We start from the raw sequence: 12,057 nt of genomic DNA, 5'->3' as shown, positions 1-12,057 counted from the left end.
AGGAAAGGCGAGAGGAACTCCAGGGTCGTGCCACCATTCCAAGAGTCCCCCAGATGTGTCAGTCCATTCCAGAGGAACCTGTTTTCCCTGCACTGCCTTGACGTTCAAGGCGAGGATCAACTCCCACCACGTGTGCATGTGGGACAGCCCTGTGGGAAAACCTCGTGGGAAAGCCTCGTGGGAAAGACTCGAGGGAAAATCATAGATCCTTTGATCCACGCGGCGGACTGCGTGACACTGCTGCTACCACTCTGGAGGAAAGCGCAAGTGCATGCCCGCATTCGAGACGATTACTGACTCCCCTGGGGAGACTCCAGAAGTACCCCAAGATCCATGTCAGCACTGGAGAGGAATCCTCAGGTTCCGGCCCCGACTCCACACAAGGTCTTAGGCCCCGGCATCGACGGGAGAGGAATCCCGAGAGGCCCGCGAGGAACTCGCATGGGGACTGGCCATTCCTGAGGCCACCAGAGCGGGTCCCTGAGGTCCCGTCGTAAGTCGAGAGCACCTGCCGCAACTCGAGAAAATCCAGGAGGTTTTGCCCTCCAGGCGAGATGAGGCCCATTTATGCTGAGGCTTCTCGAGGCTAATCACATCTAACCACTGGAACTTCCAAAGGGTCCTTCACACCCTTGCTGCAACTCAAGCAGTTCCGGGACATACCCGTCTCCACTCGAGAGGAAGCACGTGGGGTCCCGTACACATCCAGGGGAGCCCCACTTTCGCCTCCTAGCTCGAGATGAGGGATCCTTTCCCTGTTTGGTAGGGAAAGAATTCCCGGCGTTCCCGTCGCATCTCAAGAGGAGGGTGTCTCCAAAGGAAAGGCGAGAGGAACTCCAGGGTCGTGCCACCATTCCAAGAGTCCCCCAGATGTGTCAGTCCATTCCAGAGGAACCTGTTTTCCCTGAACTGCCTTGACGTTCAAGCCGAGGATCGACTCCCACCACGTGTGCACGTGGAACAGCCCTGTGGGAAAGCCTCCTGGGACAGCCTCGTGGGAAAGACTCGAGGGAAAATCATAGATCCTTTGATCCATGCGGCGGAATTCGTGACACTGCTGCTACCGCTCTGGAGGATAGCACAAGTGCATTCCCGCATTCGAGACGAGGACTGACTCCCCTGGGGAGACTCCAGAAGTACCCCAAGATCCATGTCAGCACTGGAGAGGAATCCTCAGGTTCCGGCCCCGACTCCACACAAGGACTTAGGCCCCGGGATCGACTGGAGAGGAATCCCAAGAGGCCCCCGAGGAACTCGCATGGGGACTGGCCTTTCCTGAGGCCACCAGAGCGGGTCCCTGAGGTCCCCGTCGCAAGTCGAGAGCACCTGCCGCAACTCGAGAAAATGCAGGAGGTTTTGCCCTCCAGGCGAGATGAGGGCCATTTCCGCTGAGGCTTCTCGAGGCTAATCACATCTAACCACTGGAACTTCCAAAGGGTCCTTCACACCCTTGCTGCAACTCAAGAAGTTCCCCGACATACCCGTCTAAACTCGAGAGGAAGCACGAGGGTCCCGTACACATCGAGGGGAGCCCCGCTTTCGCCTCCTAGCTCGAGATGAGGGATGCTTTCCCTGTTTCGTAGGGAAAGAATTCCCGGCGTTCCCGTCGCATCTCAAGAGGAGGCGCTCTCCACAGGAAAGGGGAGAGGAACTCCAGGGTCGTGCCACCATTCCAAGAGTCCCCCATATGTGTCAGTCCATTCCAGAGGAACCTGTTTTCCCTGCACTGCCTTGACGTTCAAGCAGAGGATCAACTCCCACCACGTGTGCAGGTGGGACAGCACTGTGGGAAAACCTCGTGGGAAAGCCTCGTGGGAAAGACTCGAGGGAAAATCATAGATCCTTTGATCCACGCGGCAGACTGCGTGACACTGCTGCTACCACTCTCGAGGAAAGCACAAGTGCATGCCCGCATTCGAGACGAGGACTGACTCCCCTGGGGAGACTCCAGAAGTACCCCAAGATCCATGTCAGCACTGGAGAGGAATCCTCAGGTTCCGGCCCCGAATCCACACAAGGTCTTAGGCCCCGGCATCAACGGGAGAGGAATCCCAAGAGGCCCCCGAGGAACTCGCATGGGGACTGGCCTTTCCTGAGGCCACCAGAGCGGGTCCCTAAGGTCCCCGTCGTAAGTCGAGAGCACCTGCCGCAACTCGAGAAAATCCAGGAGGTTTTGCCCTCCAGGCGAGATGAGGGCCATTTCCGCTGAGGCTTCTCGAGGCTAATCACATCTAACCACTGGAACTTCCAAAGGGTCCTTCACACCCTTGCTGCAACTCAAGAAGTTCCCCGACATAGCCGTCTAAACTCGAGAGGAAGCACGAGAGTCCCGCACACATCCAGAGGAGCCCCGTTTCCGCCTCGTAGTTCGAAATGAGGGATCCTTTCCCTGTTTCGTAGGGAAAGAATTCCCGGCGTTCCCGTCGCATCTCAAGAGGAGGCGCTCTCCACAGGAAAGGCGAGAGGAACTCCAGGGTCGTGCCACCATTCCAAGAGACCCCAGATGTGTCAGTCTATTCCAGAGGAACATTTTTCCCTGTACTGCCTTGACGTTCAAGCCGAGGATCGAATCCCACCACGTGTGCACGTGTGACAGCTTTGTGGGAAAGCCTCGTGGGAAAGCCTCGTGGGAAAGACTCGAGGGAAAACCATAGATCCTTTGATCCACGCGGCGGACAGCGTGACACTGCTGCTACCGCTCTGGAGGAAAGCGCAAGTGCATGCCCGCATTCGAGACGAGGACTGACTCCCCTGGGGAGACTCCAGAAGTAGCCCAAGATCCATGTCAGCACTGGAGAGGAATCCTCAGGTTCCGGCCCCGACTCCACACAAGGTCTTAGGCCCCAGCATCGACGGGAGAGGAATCCCGAGAGGCCCCCGAGGAACTCGCATGGGGACTGGCCTTTCCTGAGGCATCCAGAGCGGGTCCCTGAGGTCCCCGTCGCAAGTCGAGAGCACCTGCCGCAACTCGAGAAAATCCAGGAGGTTTTGCCCTCCAGGCGAGATGAGGCCCATGTCCGCTGAGGCTTCTCGAGGCTAATCACATCTAACCACTGGAATTTCCAAAGGGTCCTTCACACCCTTGCTGCAACTCGAGAAGTTCCCCGACATACCCGTCTCCACTCGAGAGGAAGCACGTGGGGTACCGCACACATCCAGGGGAGCCCCGTTTCTGCCTCCTAGCTCGGGATGACGGTTCCTTTCCCTGTTTCGTAGGGAAAGAATTCCCGGCGTTCCCGTCGCATCTCAAGAGGAGGCGCTCTCCACAGGAAAGGGGAGAGGAACTCCAGGGTCGTGCCACCATTCCAAGAGACCCCCAGATGTGTCAGTCCATTCCAGAGGAACCTGTTTTCCCTGCACTGCCTTGACGTTCAAGCCGAGGATCGACTTCCACCAAGTGTGCACGTGGGACAGCCCTGTGGGAAAGCCTCGTGGGAAAGCCTCGTGGGAAAGACTCGAGGGAAAACCATAGATCCTTTGATCCACGCGGCGGACTGCGTGACACTGCTGCTACCGCTCTGAAGGAAAGCGCAATTGCATGCCCGCATTGGAGACGAGGACTGACTCCCCTGGGGAGACACCAGAAGTACCCCAAGATCCATGTAAGCACTGGAGAGGAATCCTCAGGTTCCGGCCCCGACTCCACACAAGGTCTTAGGCCCCGGCATCGACGGGAGAGGAATCCCGAGAGGCCCCCGAGGAACTCGCATGGGGCCTGGCCTTTCCTGAGGCCACCAGAGCGGGTCCCTGAGGTCCCCGTCGAAAGTCGAGAGCACCTGCCGCTACTCGAGAAAATCCAGGAGGTTTTGCCCTCCAGGCGAGATGAGGCCCATTTCCGCTGAGGCTTCTCGAGGCTAATCACATCTAACCACTGGAACTTCCTAAAGGTCCTTCACACCCTTGCTGCAACTCAAGAGGTTCCCCGACATACCCGTCTCCACTTGAGAGGAAGCACGAGGGTCCCGCACACATCCAGGGGAGCCCCGTTTCCGCCTCCTAGCTCGAGATGAGGGATCCTTTCCCTGTTTCGTAGGGAAAGAATTCCCTTGGTTCCCGTCGCATCTCAAGAGGAGGCGCTCTCCACAGGAAAGGCGAGAGGAACTCGAGGGTCGTGCCACCATTCCAAGAGTCCCCCAGATGTGTCTGTCCATTCCAGAGGAACCTGTTTTCCCTGCACTGCCTTGACGTTCAAGCCGAGGATCGACTCCCACCACGTGTGCACGTGGGACAGCCCTGTGGGAAAGCCTCGAGGGAAAGCCTCGTGGGAAAGACGCGAGGGAAAACCATAGATCCTTTGATCCACGCGGCGGACTGCGTGACACTGCTGCTACCGCTCTGGAGGAAAGCGCAAGTGCATGCCCGCATTCGAGACGAGGACTGACTCCCCTGGGGAGACTCCAGAAGTACCCCAAGACCCATGTCAGCACTGGAGAGGAATCCTCAGGTTCCGGCCCCGACTCCACACAAAGTCTTAGGGCCCGGCATCGACGGGAGAGGAATCCCGAGAGGCCCCCGAGGAACTCGCATGGGGACTGGCCTTTTCTGAGGCCACCAGAGCGGGTCCATGAGGTCCCCGTCGTAAGTCGAGAGCACCTGCCGCAACTCGAGAAAATCCAGGAGGTTTTGCCCTCCAGGCGAGATGAGGCCCATTTCCGCTGAGGCTTCTCGAGGCTAATCACATCTAACCACTGGAACTTCCAAAGGGTCCTTCACACCCTAGCTGCAACTCAAGCAGTTACCCGACATACCCGTCTCCACTCGAAAGGAAGCACGTGGGGTGAGGCACACATCCAGGGGAGCCCCGTATCCGCCTCCTAGTTCGAGGTGAGGGATCCTAACCCTGTTTCGTAGGGAAATAATTCCCGGGGTTCCCATCGCATCTCAAGAGGAGGCGCTCTCCACAGGAAAGGCGAGAGGAACTCCAGGGTCGTGCCACCATTCCAAGAGTCCCCCAGATGTGTCAGTGCATTCCAGAGGAACCTGTTTTCCCTAAACTGCCTTGACGTTCAAGCCGAGGATCGACTCCCACCACGTGTGCACTTGGGACACCCCTGTGGGAAAACCGCGTGGGACAGCCTCGTGGGAAAGACTCGAGGGAAAACCATAGATCCTTTGATCCACGCGGCGGACTGCGTGACACTGCTGCTACCGCTCTGGAGCAAAGCGCAAGTGCATGCCCGCATTCGAGACGAGGACTGACTCCCCTGGGGAGACTCCAGAAGTACCCCAAGATCCATGTCAGCATTGGAGAGGAATCCTCAGGTTCCGGCCCCGACTCCACACAAGGTCTTAGGCCCCGGCATCGACGGGAGAGGAATCCCGAGACGCCCCCGAGGAACTCGCATGGGGACTGGCCTTTCCTGAGGCCACCAGAGTGGGTCCCTGAGGTCCCCGTCATAAGTCGAGAGCACCTGTCGCAACTCAAGAAAATCCAGGAGGTTTTGCCCTCCAGGCGAGATGAGGCCCATTTCCGCTGAGGCTTCTCGAGGCTAATCACGTCTAACAACTGGAACTTCCTAAGGGTCCTTCACACCCTTGCTGCAACTCAAGAAGTTCCCCGACATACCCGTCTCCACTCGAGAGGAAGCACGTGGGGTCCCGCACACATCCAGGGGAGCCCCGTATCCGCCTCCTAGCTGGAGATGAGGGATCCTTTCCCTGTTTCTTAGGGAAAGAATTCCCGGCGTTCCCCTCGCATCTCAAGAGGAGGCGCTCTCCACAGGAAAGGCGAGAGGAACTCCAGGGTCGTGCCACAATTCCAAGAGACCACCAGATGTGTCAGTCCATTCCAGAGGAACCTGTTTTCCCTGCACTGCCTTGACGTTCAAGCCGAGGATCGACTCCCACCACGTGTGCACGTGGGACAGCCCTGTGGGAAAGCCTCGTGGGAAAGCCTCGTGGGAAAGACTCGAGGGAAAACCATAGATCCTTTGATCCACGTGGCGGACTGCGTGACACTGCTGCTACGGCTCTGGAGGAAAGCGCAAGTGCATGCCCGCATTCGAGACGAGGACTGACTCCCCTGGGGAGACTCCAGAAGTACCCCAAGATCCATGTCAGCACTGGACTGGAATCCTCAGGTTCCGGCCCCGACTCCACACAAGGTCTTAGGCCCCGGCATCGACGGGAGAGGAATCCCGAGAGGCCCCCGAGGAACTCGCATGGGGCCTGGCCTTTCCTGAGGCCACCAGAGCGGGTCCCTGAGGTCCCCGTCGTAAGTCGAGAGCACCTGCCGCAAATCGAGAAAATCCAGGAGGTTTTGCCCTCCAGGCGAGATGAGGCCCATTTTCGCTGAAGTTTCTCGAGGCTAATCACATCTAACCACTGGAACTTCCTAAAGGTCCTTCACACCCTTGCTGCAACTCACGAGGTTCCCCGACATACCCGTCTCCACTCGAGAGGAAGCACGTGTGGTCCCGCACACATCCAGGGGAGCCCCGTTTCCGCCTCCTAGCTCGCGATGAGGGATCCTTTCCCTGTTTCGTAGGGAAAGAATTCCCGGCGTTCCCGTCGCATCTCCAGAGGAGGCGCTCTCCACAGGAAAGGCGAGAGGAACTCCAGGGTCGTTCCACCATTCCAAGAGTCCCCCAGATGTGTCAGTCCATTCCAGAGGAACCTGTTTTCCCTGCACTGCCTTGACGTTAAAGCCGAGGATCGACTCCCACAACGTGTGCACGTGGGACAGCCCTGTGGGAAAGCCTCGTGGGAAAGCCTCGTGGGAAAGACTCGAGGGAAAACCATAGATCCTTTGATCCCCGCGGCGGACTGCGTGACACTGCTGCTACGGCTCTGGAGGAAAGCGCAAGTGCATGCCCGCATTCGAGACGAGGACTGACTCCCCTGGGGAGACTCCAGAAGTACCCAAAGATCCATGTCAGCACTGGAGAGGAATCCTCAGGTTCCGGCCCCGACTCCACACAAGGTCTTAGGCCATGGCATCGACGGGAGAGGAGTCCCGAGAGGCCCCTGAGGAACTCGAATGGGGACTGGCCTTTCCTGAGGCCAACAGAGCGGGTCCCTGATGGCCCCGTCGTAAGTCGAGAGCAGCTACCACAACTTGAGAAAATCCAGGAGGTTTTGCCCTCCAGGCGAGATAAGGCCCATTTCCGCTGAGGCTTCTCGAGGCTAATCTCATCTAACCACTGGAACTTTCAAAGGGTCCTTCACACCCTTGCTGCAACTCAAGAAGTTCCCCGACATACCCGTCTTCACTCGAGAGGAAGCCCTTGGGGTGCCGCACACATCCAGGGGAGCCCCGTTTCCGCCTCCTAGCTCGAGATGAGGGATCCTTTCCCTGTTTCGTAGGGAAAGAATTCCCGGCGTTCCCGTCGCATCTCAAGAGGAGGCGCTCTCCACAGGAAAGGCGAGAGGAACTCCAGGGTCGTGCCACCATTCCAAGAGTCCCCCAATGTGTCAGTCCATTCCAGAGGAACCTGTTTTCCCTGCACTGCCTTGACGTTCAAGCCGAGGATCGACTCCCACCACGTGTGCACGTGGGACAGCCCTGTGGGAAAGCCTCGTGGGAAAGCCTCGTGGGAAAGACTCGAGGGAAAACCATAGATCCTTTGTTCCACGCGGCGGATTGCGTGACACTGCTGCTACCGCTCTGGAGGAAAGCGCAAGTGCATGCCCGCATTCGAGACGAGGACTGACTCCCCTGGGGAGACTCCAGAAGTACCCCAAGATCCATGTCAGCACTGGAGAGGAATCCTCAGGTTCCGGCCCCGACTCCACACAAGGTCTTAGGCCCCGGCATCGACGGGAGAGGAATCCCGAGAGGCCCGCGAGGAACTCGCATGGGGACTGGCCTTTCCTGAGGCCACCAGAGCGGGTCCCTGAGGTCCCCGTCGTAAGTCGAGAGCACCTGCCGCAACTCGAGAAAATACAGGAGGTTTTGCCCTCCAGGCGAGATGAGGCCCATTTCCGCTGAGGCTTCCCGAGGCTAATCACGTCTAACCACTGGAACTTCCTAAGGGTCCTTCACACCCTTGCTGCAACTCAAGAAGTTCCCCGACATACCCGTCTCCACTCGAGAGGAAGCACGTGGGTCCCGCACACATCCAGAGGAGCCCCGTCCGCCTCGTAGCTCGAAATGAGGGATCCTTTCCCTGTTTCGTAGGGAAAGAATTCCCGGCGTTCCCGTCGCATCTCAAGAGGAGGCGCTCTCCAAAGGAAAGGCGAGAGAAACTCCAGGGTCGGGCCACCATTCCAAGAGACCCCAGATGTGTCAGTCTATTCCAGAGGAACCTCTTTTCCCTGTACTGCCTTGACGTTCAAGCCGAGGATTGACTCCCACCACGTGTGCACGTGGGACAGCCCTGTGGGAAAGCCTCGTGGGAAAGCCTCGTGGGAAAGACTCGAGGGAAAACCATAGATCCTTTGATCCACGCGGCGGACAGCGTGACACTGCTGCTACCGCTCTGGAGGAAAGCGCAAGTGCATGCCCGCATTCGAGACGAGGACTGACTCCCCTGGGGAGACTCCAGAAGTACCCCAAGATCCATGTCAGCACTGGAGAGGAATCCTCAGGTTCCGGCCCCGACTCCACACAAGGTCTTAGGCCCCGGCATCGACGGGAGAGGAATCCCGAGAGGCCCGCGAGGAACTCGCATGGGGACTGGCCTTTCCTGAGGCCACCAGAGCGGGTCCCTGAGGTTCCGTCGTAAGTCGAGAGCACCTGCCGCAACTCGAGAAAATCCATGAGGTTTTGCCCTACAGGCGTGATGAGGCCCATTTCCGCTGAGGCTTCTCGAGGCTAATCACATCTAACCACTGGAACTTCCAAAGGGTCCTTCACACCCTTGCTGCAACTCAAGCAGTTCCGCGACATACCCGTCTCCACTCGAGAGGAAGCCCTTGGGGTGCCGCACACATCCAGGGGAGCCCCGTTTCCGCCTCCTAGCTCGAGATGAGGAATACTTTCCCTCTTTCGTAGGGAAAGAATTCCCGGCGTTCCCGTCGCATCTCAAGAGGAGGCGCTCTCCACAGGAAAGGCGACAGGAACTCCAGGGTCGTGCCACCATTCCAAGAGTCCCCCAGATGTGTCAGTCCATTCCAGAGGAACCTGTTTTCCCTGCACTGCCTTGACGTTCAAGCCGAGGATCGACTCCCACCACGTGTGCACGTGGGACAGCCCTGTGGGAAAGCCTCGTGGGAAAGCCTCGTGGGAAAGACTCGAGGGAAAACCATAGATCATTTGTTCCACGCGGCGGACTGCGTGACACTGCTGCTACCGCTCTGGAGGAAAGCGCAAGTGCATGCCCGCATTCGAGACGGGGACTGACTCCCCTGGGGAGACTCCAGAAGTACCCCAAGATCCATGTCAGCACTGGAGAGGAATCCTCAGGTTCCGGCCCCGACTCCACACAAGGTCTTAGGCCCCGGCATCGACGGGAGAGGAATCCCGAGAGGCCCGCGAGGAACTCGCATGGGGACTGGCCTTTCCTGAGGCCACCAGAGCGGGTCCCTGAGGTCCCGTCGTAAGTCGAGAGCACCTGCCGCAACTCGAGAAAATCCAGGAGGTTTTGCCCTCCAGGCGTGATGAGGCCCATTTCCGCTGAGGCTTCTCGAGGCTAATCACGTCTAACCACTGGATCTTCCTAAGGGTCCTTCACACCCTTGCTGCAACTCAAGAAGTTCCCCGACATACCCGTCTCCACTCGAGAGGAAGCACGTGGGTCCCGCACACATCCAGAGGAGCCCCGTCCGCCTCGTAGCTCGAAATGAGGGATCCTTTCCCTGTTTCGTAGGGAAAGAATTCCCGGCGTTCCCGTCGCATCTCAAGAGGAGGCGCTCTCCAAAGGAAAGGCGAGAGAAACTCCAGGGTCGTGCCACCATTCCAAGAGACCCCAGATGGGTCAGTCTATTCCAGAGGAACCTCTTTTCCCTGTACTGCCTTGACGTTCAAGCCGAGGATCGACTCCCACCACGTGTGCACGTGGGACAGCCCTGTGGGAAAGCCTCGTGGGAAAGCCTCGTGGGAAAGACTCGAGGGAAAACCATAGATCCTTTGTTCCACGCGGCGGACTGCGTGACACTGCTGCTACCGCTCTGGAGGAAAGCGCAAGTGCATGCCCGCATTCGAGACGGGGACTGACTCCCCTGGGGAGACTCCAGAAGTACCCCAAGATCCATGTCAGCACTGGAGAGGAATCCTCAGGTTCCGGCCCCGACTCCACACAAGGTCTTAGGCCCCGGCATCGACGGGAGAGGAATCCCGAGAGGCCCGCGAGGAACTCGCATGGGGACTGGCCTTTCCTGAGGCCACCAGAACGGGTCCCTGAGGTCCCGTCGTAAGTCGAGAGCACCTGCCGCAACTCGAGAAAATCCAGGAGGTTTTGCCCTCCAGGCGAGATGAGGCCCATTTCCGCTGAGGCTTCTCGAGGCTAATCACGTCTAACCACTGGAACTTCCTAAGGGTCCTTCACACCCTTGCTGCAACTCAAGAAGTTCCCCGACATACCCGTCTCCACTCGAGAGGAAGCACGTGGGTCCCGCACACATCCAGAGGAGCCCCGTCCGCCTCGTAGCTCGAAATGAGGGATCCTTTCCCTGTTTCGTAGGGAAAGAATTCCCGGCGTTCCCGTCGCATCTCAAGAGGAGGCGCTCTCCAAAGGAAAGGCGAGAGAAACTCCAGGGTCGTGCCACCATTCCAAGAGACCCCAGATGTGTCAGTCTATTCCAGAGGAACCTCTTTTCCCTGTACTGCCTTGACGTTCAAGCCGAGGATTGACTCCCACCACGTGTGCACGTGGGACAGCCCTGTGGGAAAGCCTCGTGGGAAAGCCTCGTGGGAAAGACTCGAGGGAAAACCATAGATCCTTTGATCCACGCGGCGGACTGCGTGACACTGCTGCTACCGCTCTGGAGGAAAGCGCAAGTGCATGCCCGCATTCGAGACGAGGACTGACTCCCCTGGGGAGACTCCAGAAGTACCCCAAGATCCATGTCAGCACTGGACTGGAATACTCAGGTTCCGGCCCCGACTCCACACAAGGTCTTAGGCCCCGGCATCGACGGGAGAGGAATCCCGAGAGGCCCGCGAGGAACTCGCATGGGGACTGGCCTTTCCTGAGGCCACCAGAGCGGGTCCCTGAGGTCCCGTCGTAAGTCGAGAGCACCTGCCGCAACTCGAGAAAATCCATGAGGTTTTGCCCTCCAGGCGTGATGAGGCCCATTTCCGCTGAGGCTTTTCGAGGCTAATCACATCTAACCACTGGAACTTCCAAAGGGTCCTTCACACCCTTGCTGCAACTCAAGCAGTTCCGCGACATACCCGTCTCCACTCGAGAGGAAGCCCTTGGGGTGCCGCACACATCCAGGGGAGCCCCGTTTCCGCCTCCTAGCTCGAGATGAGGGATCCTTTCCCTCTTTCGTAGGGAAAGAATTCCCGGCGTTCCCGTCGCATCTCAAGAGGAGGCGCTCTCCACAGGAAAGGCGAGAGGAACTCCAGGGTCGTGCCACCATTCCAAGAGTCCCCCAGATGTGTCAGTCCATTCCAGAGGAACCTGTTTTCCCTGCACTGCCTTGATGTTGAAGCCGAGGATCGACTCCCACCACGTGTGCACGTGGGACAGCCCTGTGGGAAAGCCTCGTGGGAAAGCCTCGTGGGAAAGACTCGAGGGAAAACCATAGATCCTTTGTTCCACGCGGCAGACTGCGTGACACTGCTACTACCGCTCTGGAGGAAAGCGCAAGTGCATGCCCGCATTCGAGACGGGGACTGACTCCCCTGGGGAGACTCCAGAAGTACCCCAAGATCCATGTCAGCACTGGAGAGGAATCCTCAGGTTCCGGCCCCGACTCCACACAAGGTCTTAGGCCCCGGCATCGACGGGAGAGGAATCCCGAGAGGCCCGCGAGGAACTCGCATGGGGACTGGCCTTTCCTGAGGCCACCAGAACGGGTCCCTGAGGTCCCGTCGTAAGTCGAGAGCACCTGCCGCAACTCGAGAAAATCCAGGAGGTTTTGCCCTCCAGGCGAGATGAGGCCCATTTCCGCTGAGGCTTCTCGAGGCTAATCACGTCTAACCACTGGATCTTCCTAAGGGTCCTTCAC

Source organism: Ovis canadensis, chromosome 26, assembly GCF_042477335.2.
Source record: "Ovis canadensis isolate MfBH-ARS-UI-01 breed Bighorn chromosome 26, ARS-UI_OviCan_v2, whole genome shotgun sequence".
Classification (NCBI taxonomy): Eukaryota; Metazoa; Chordata; class Mammalia; order Artiodactyla; family Bovidae; genus Ovis; species Ovis canadensis.
Note: the sequence above shows the minus strand (reverse complement) of the source record.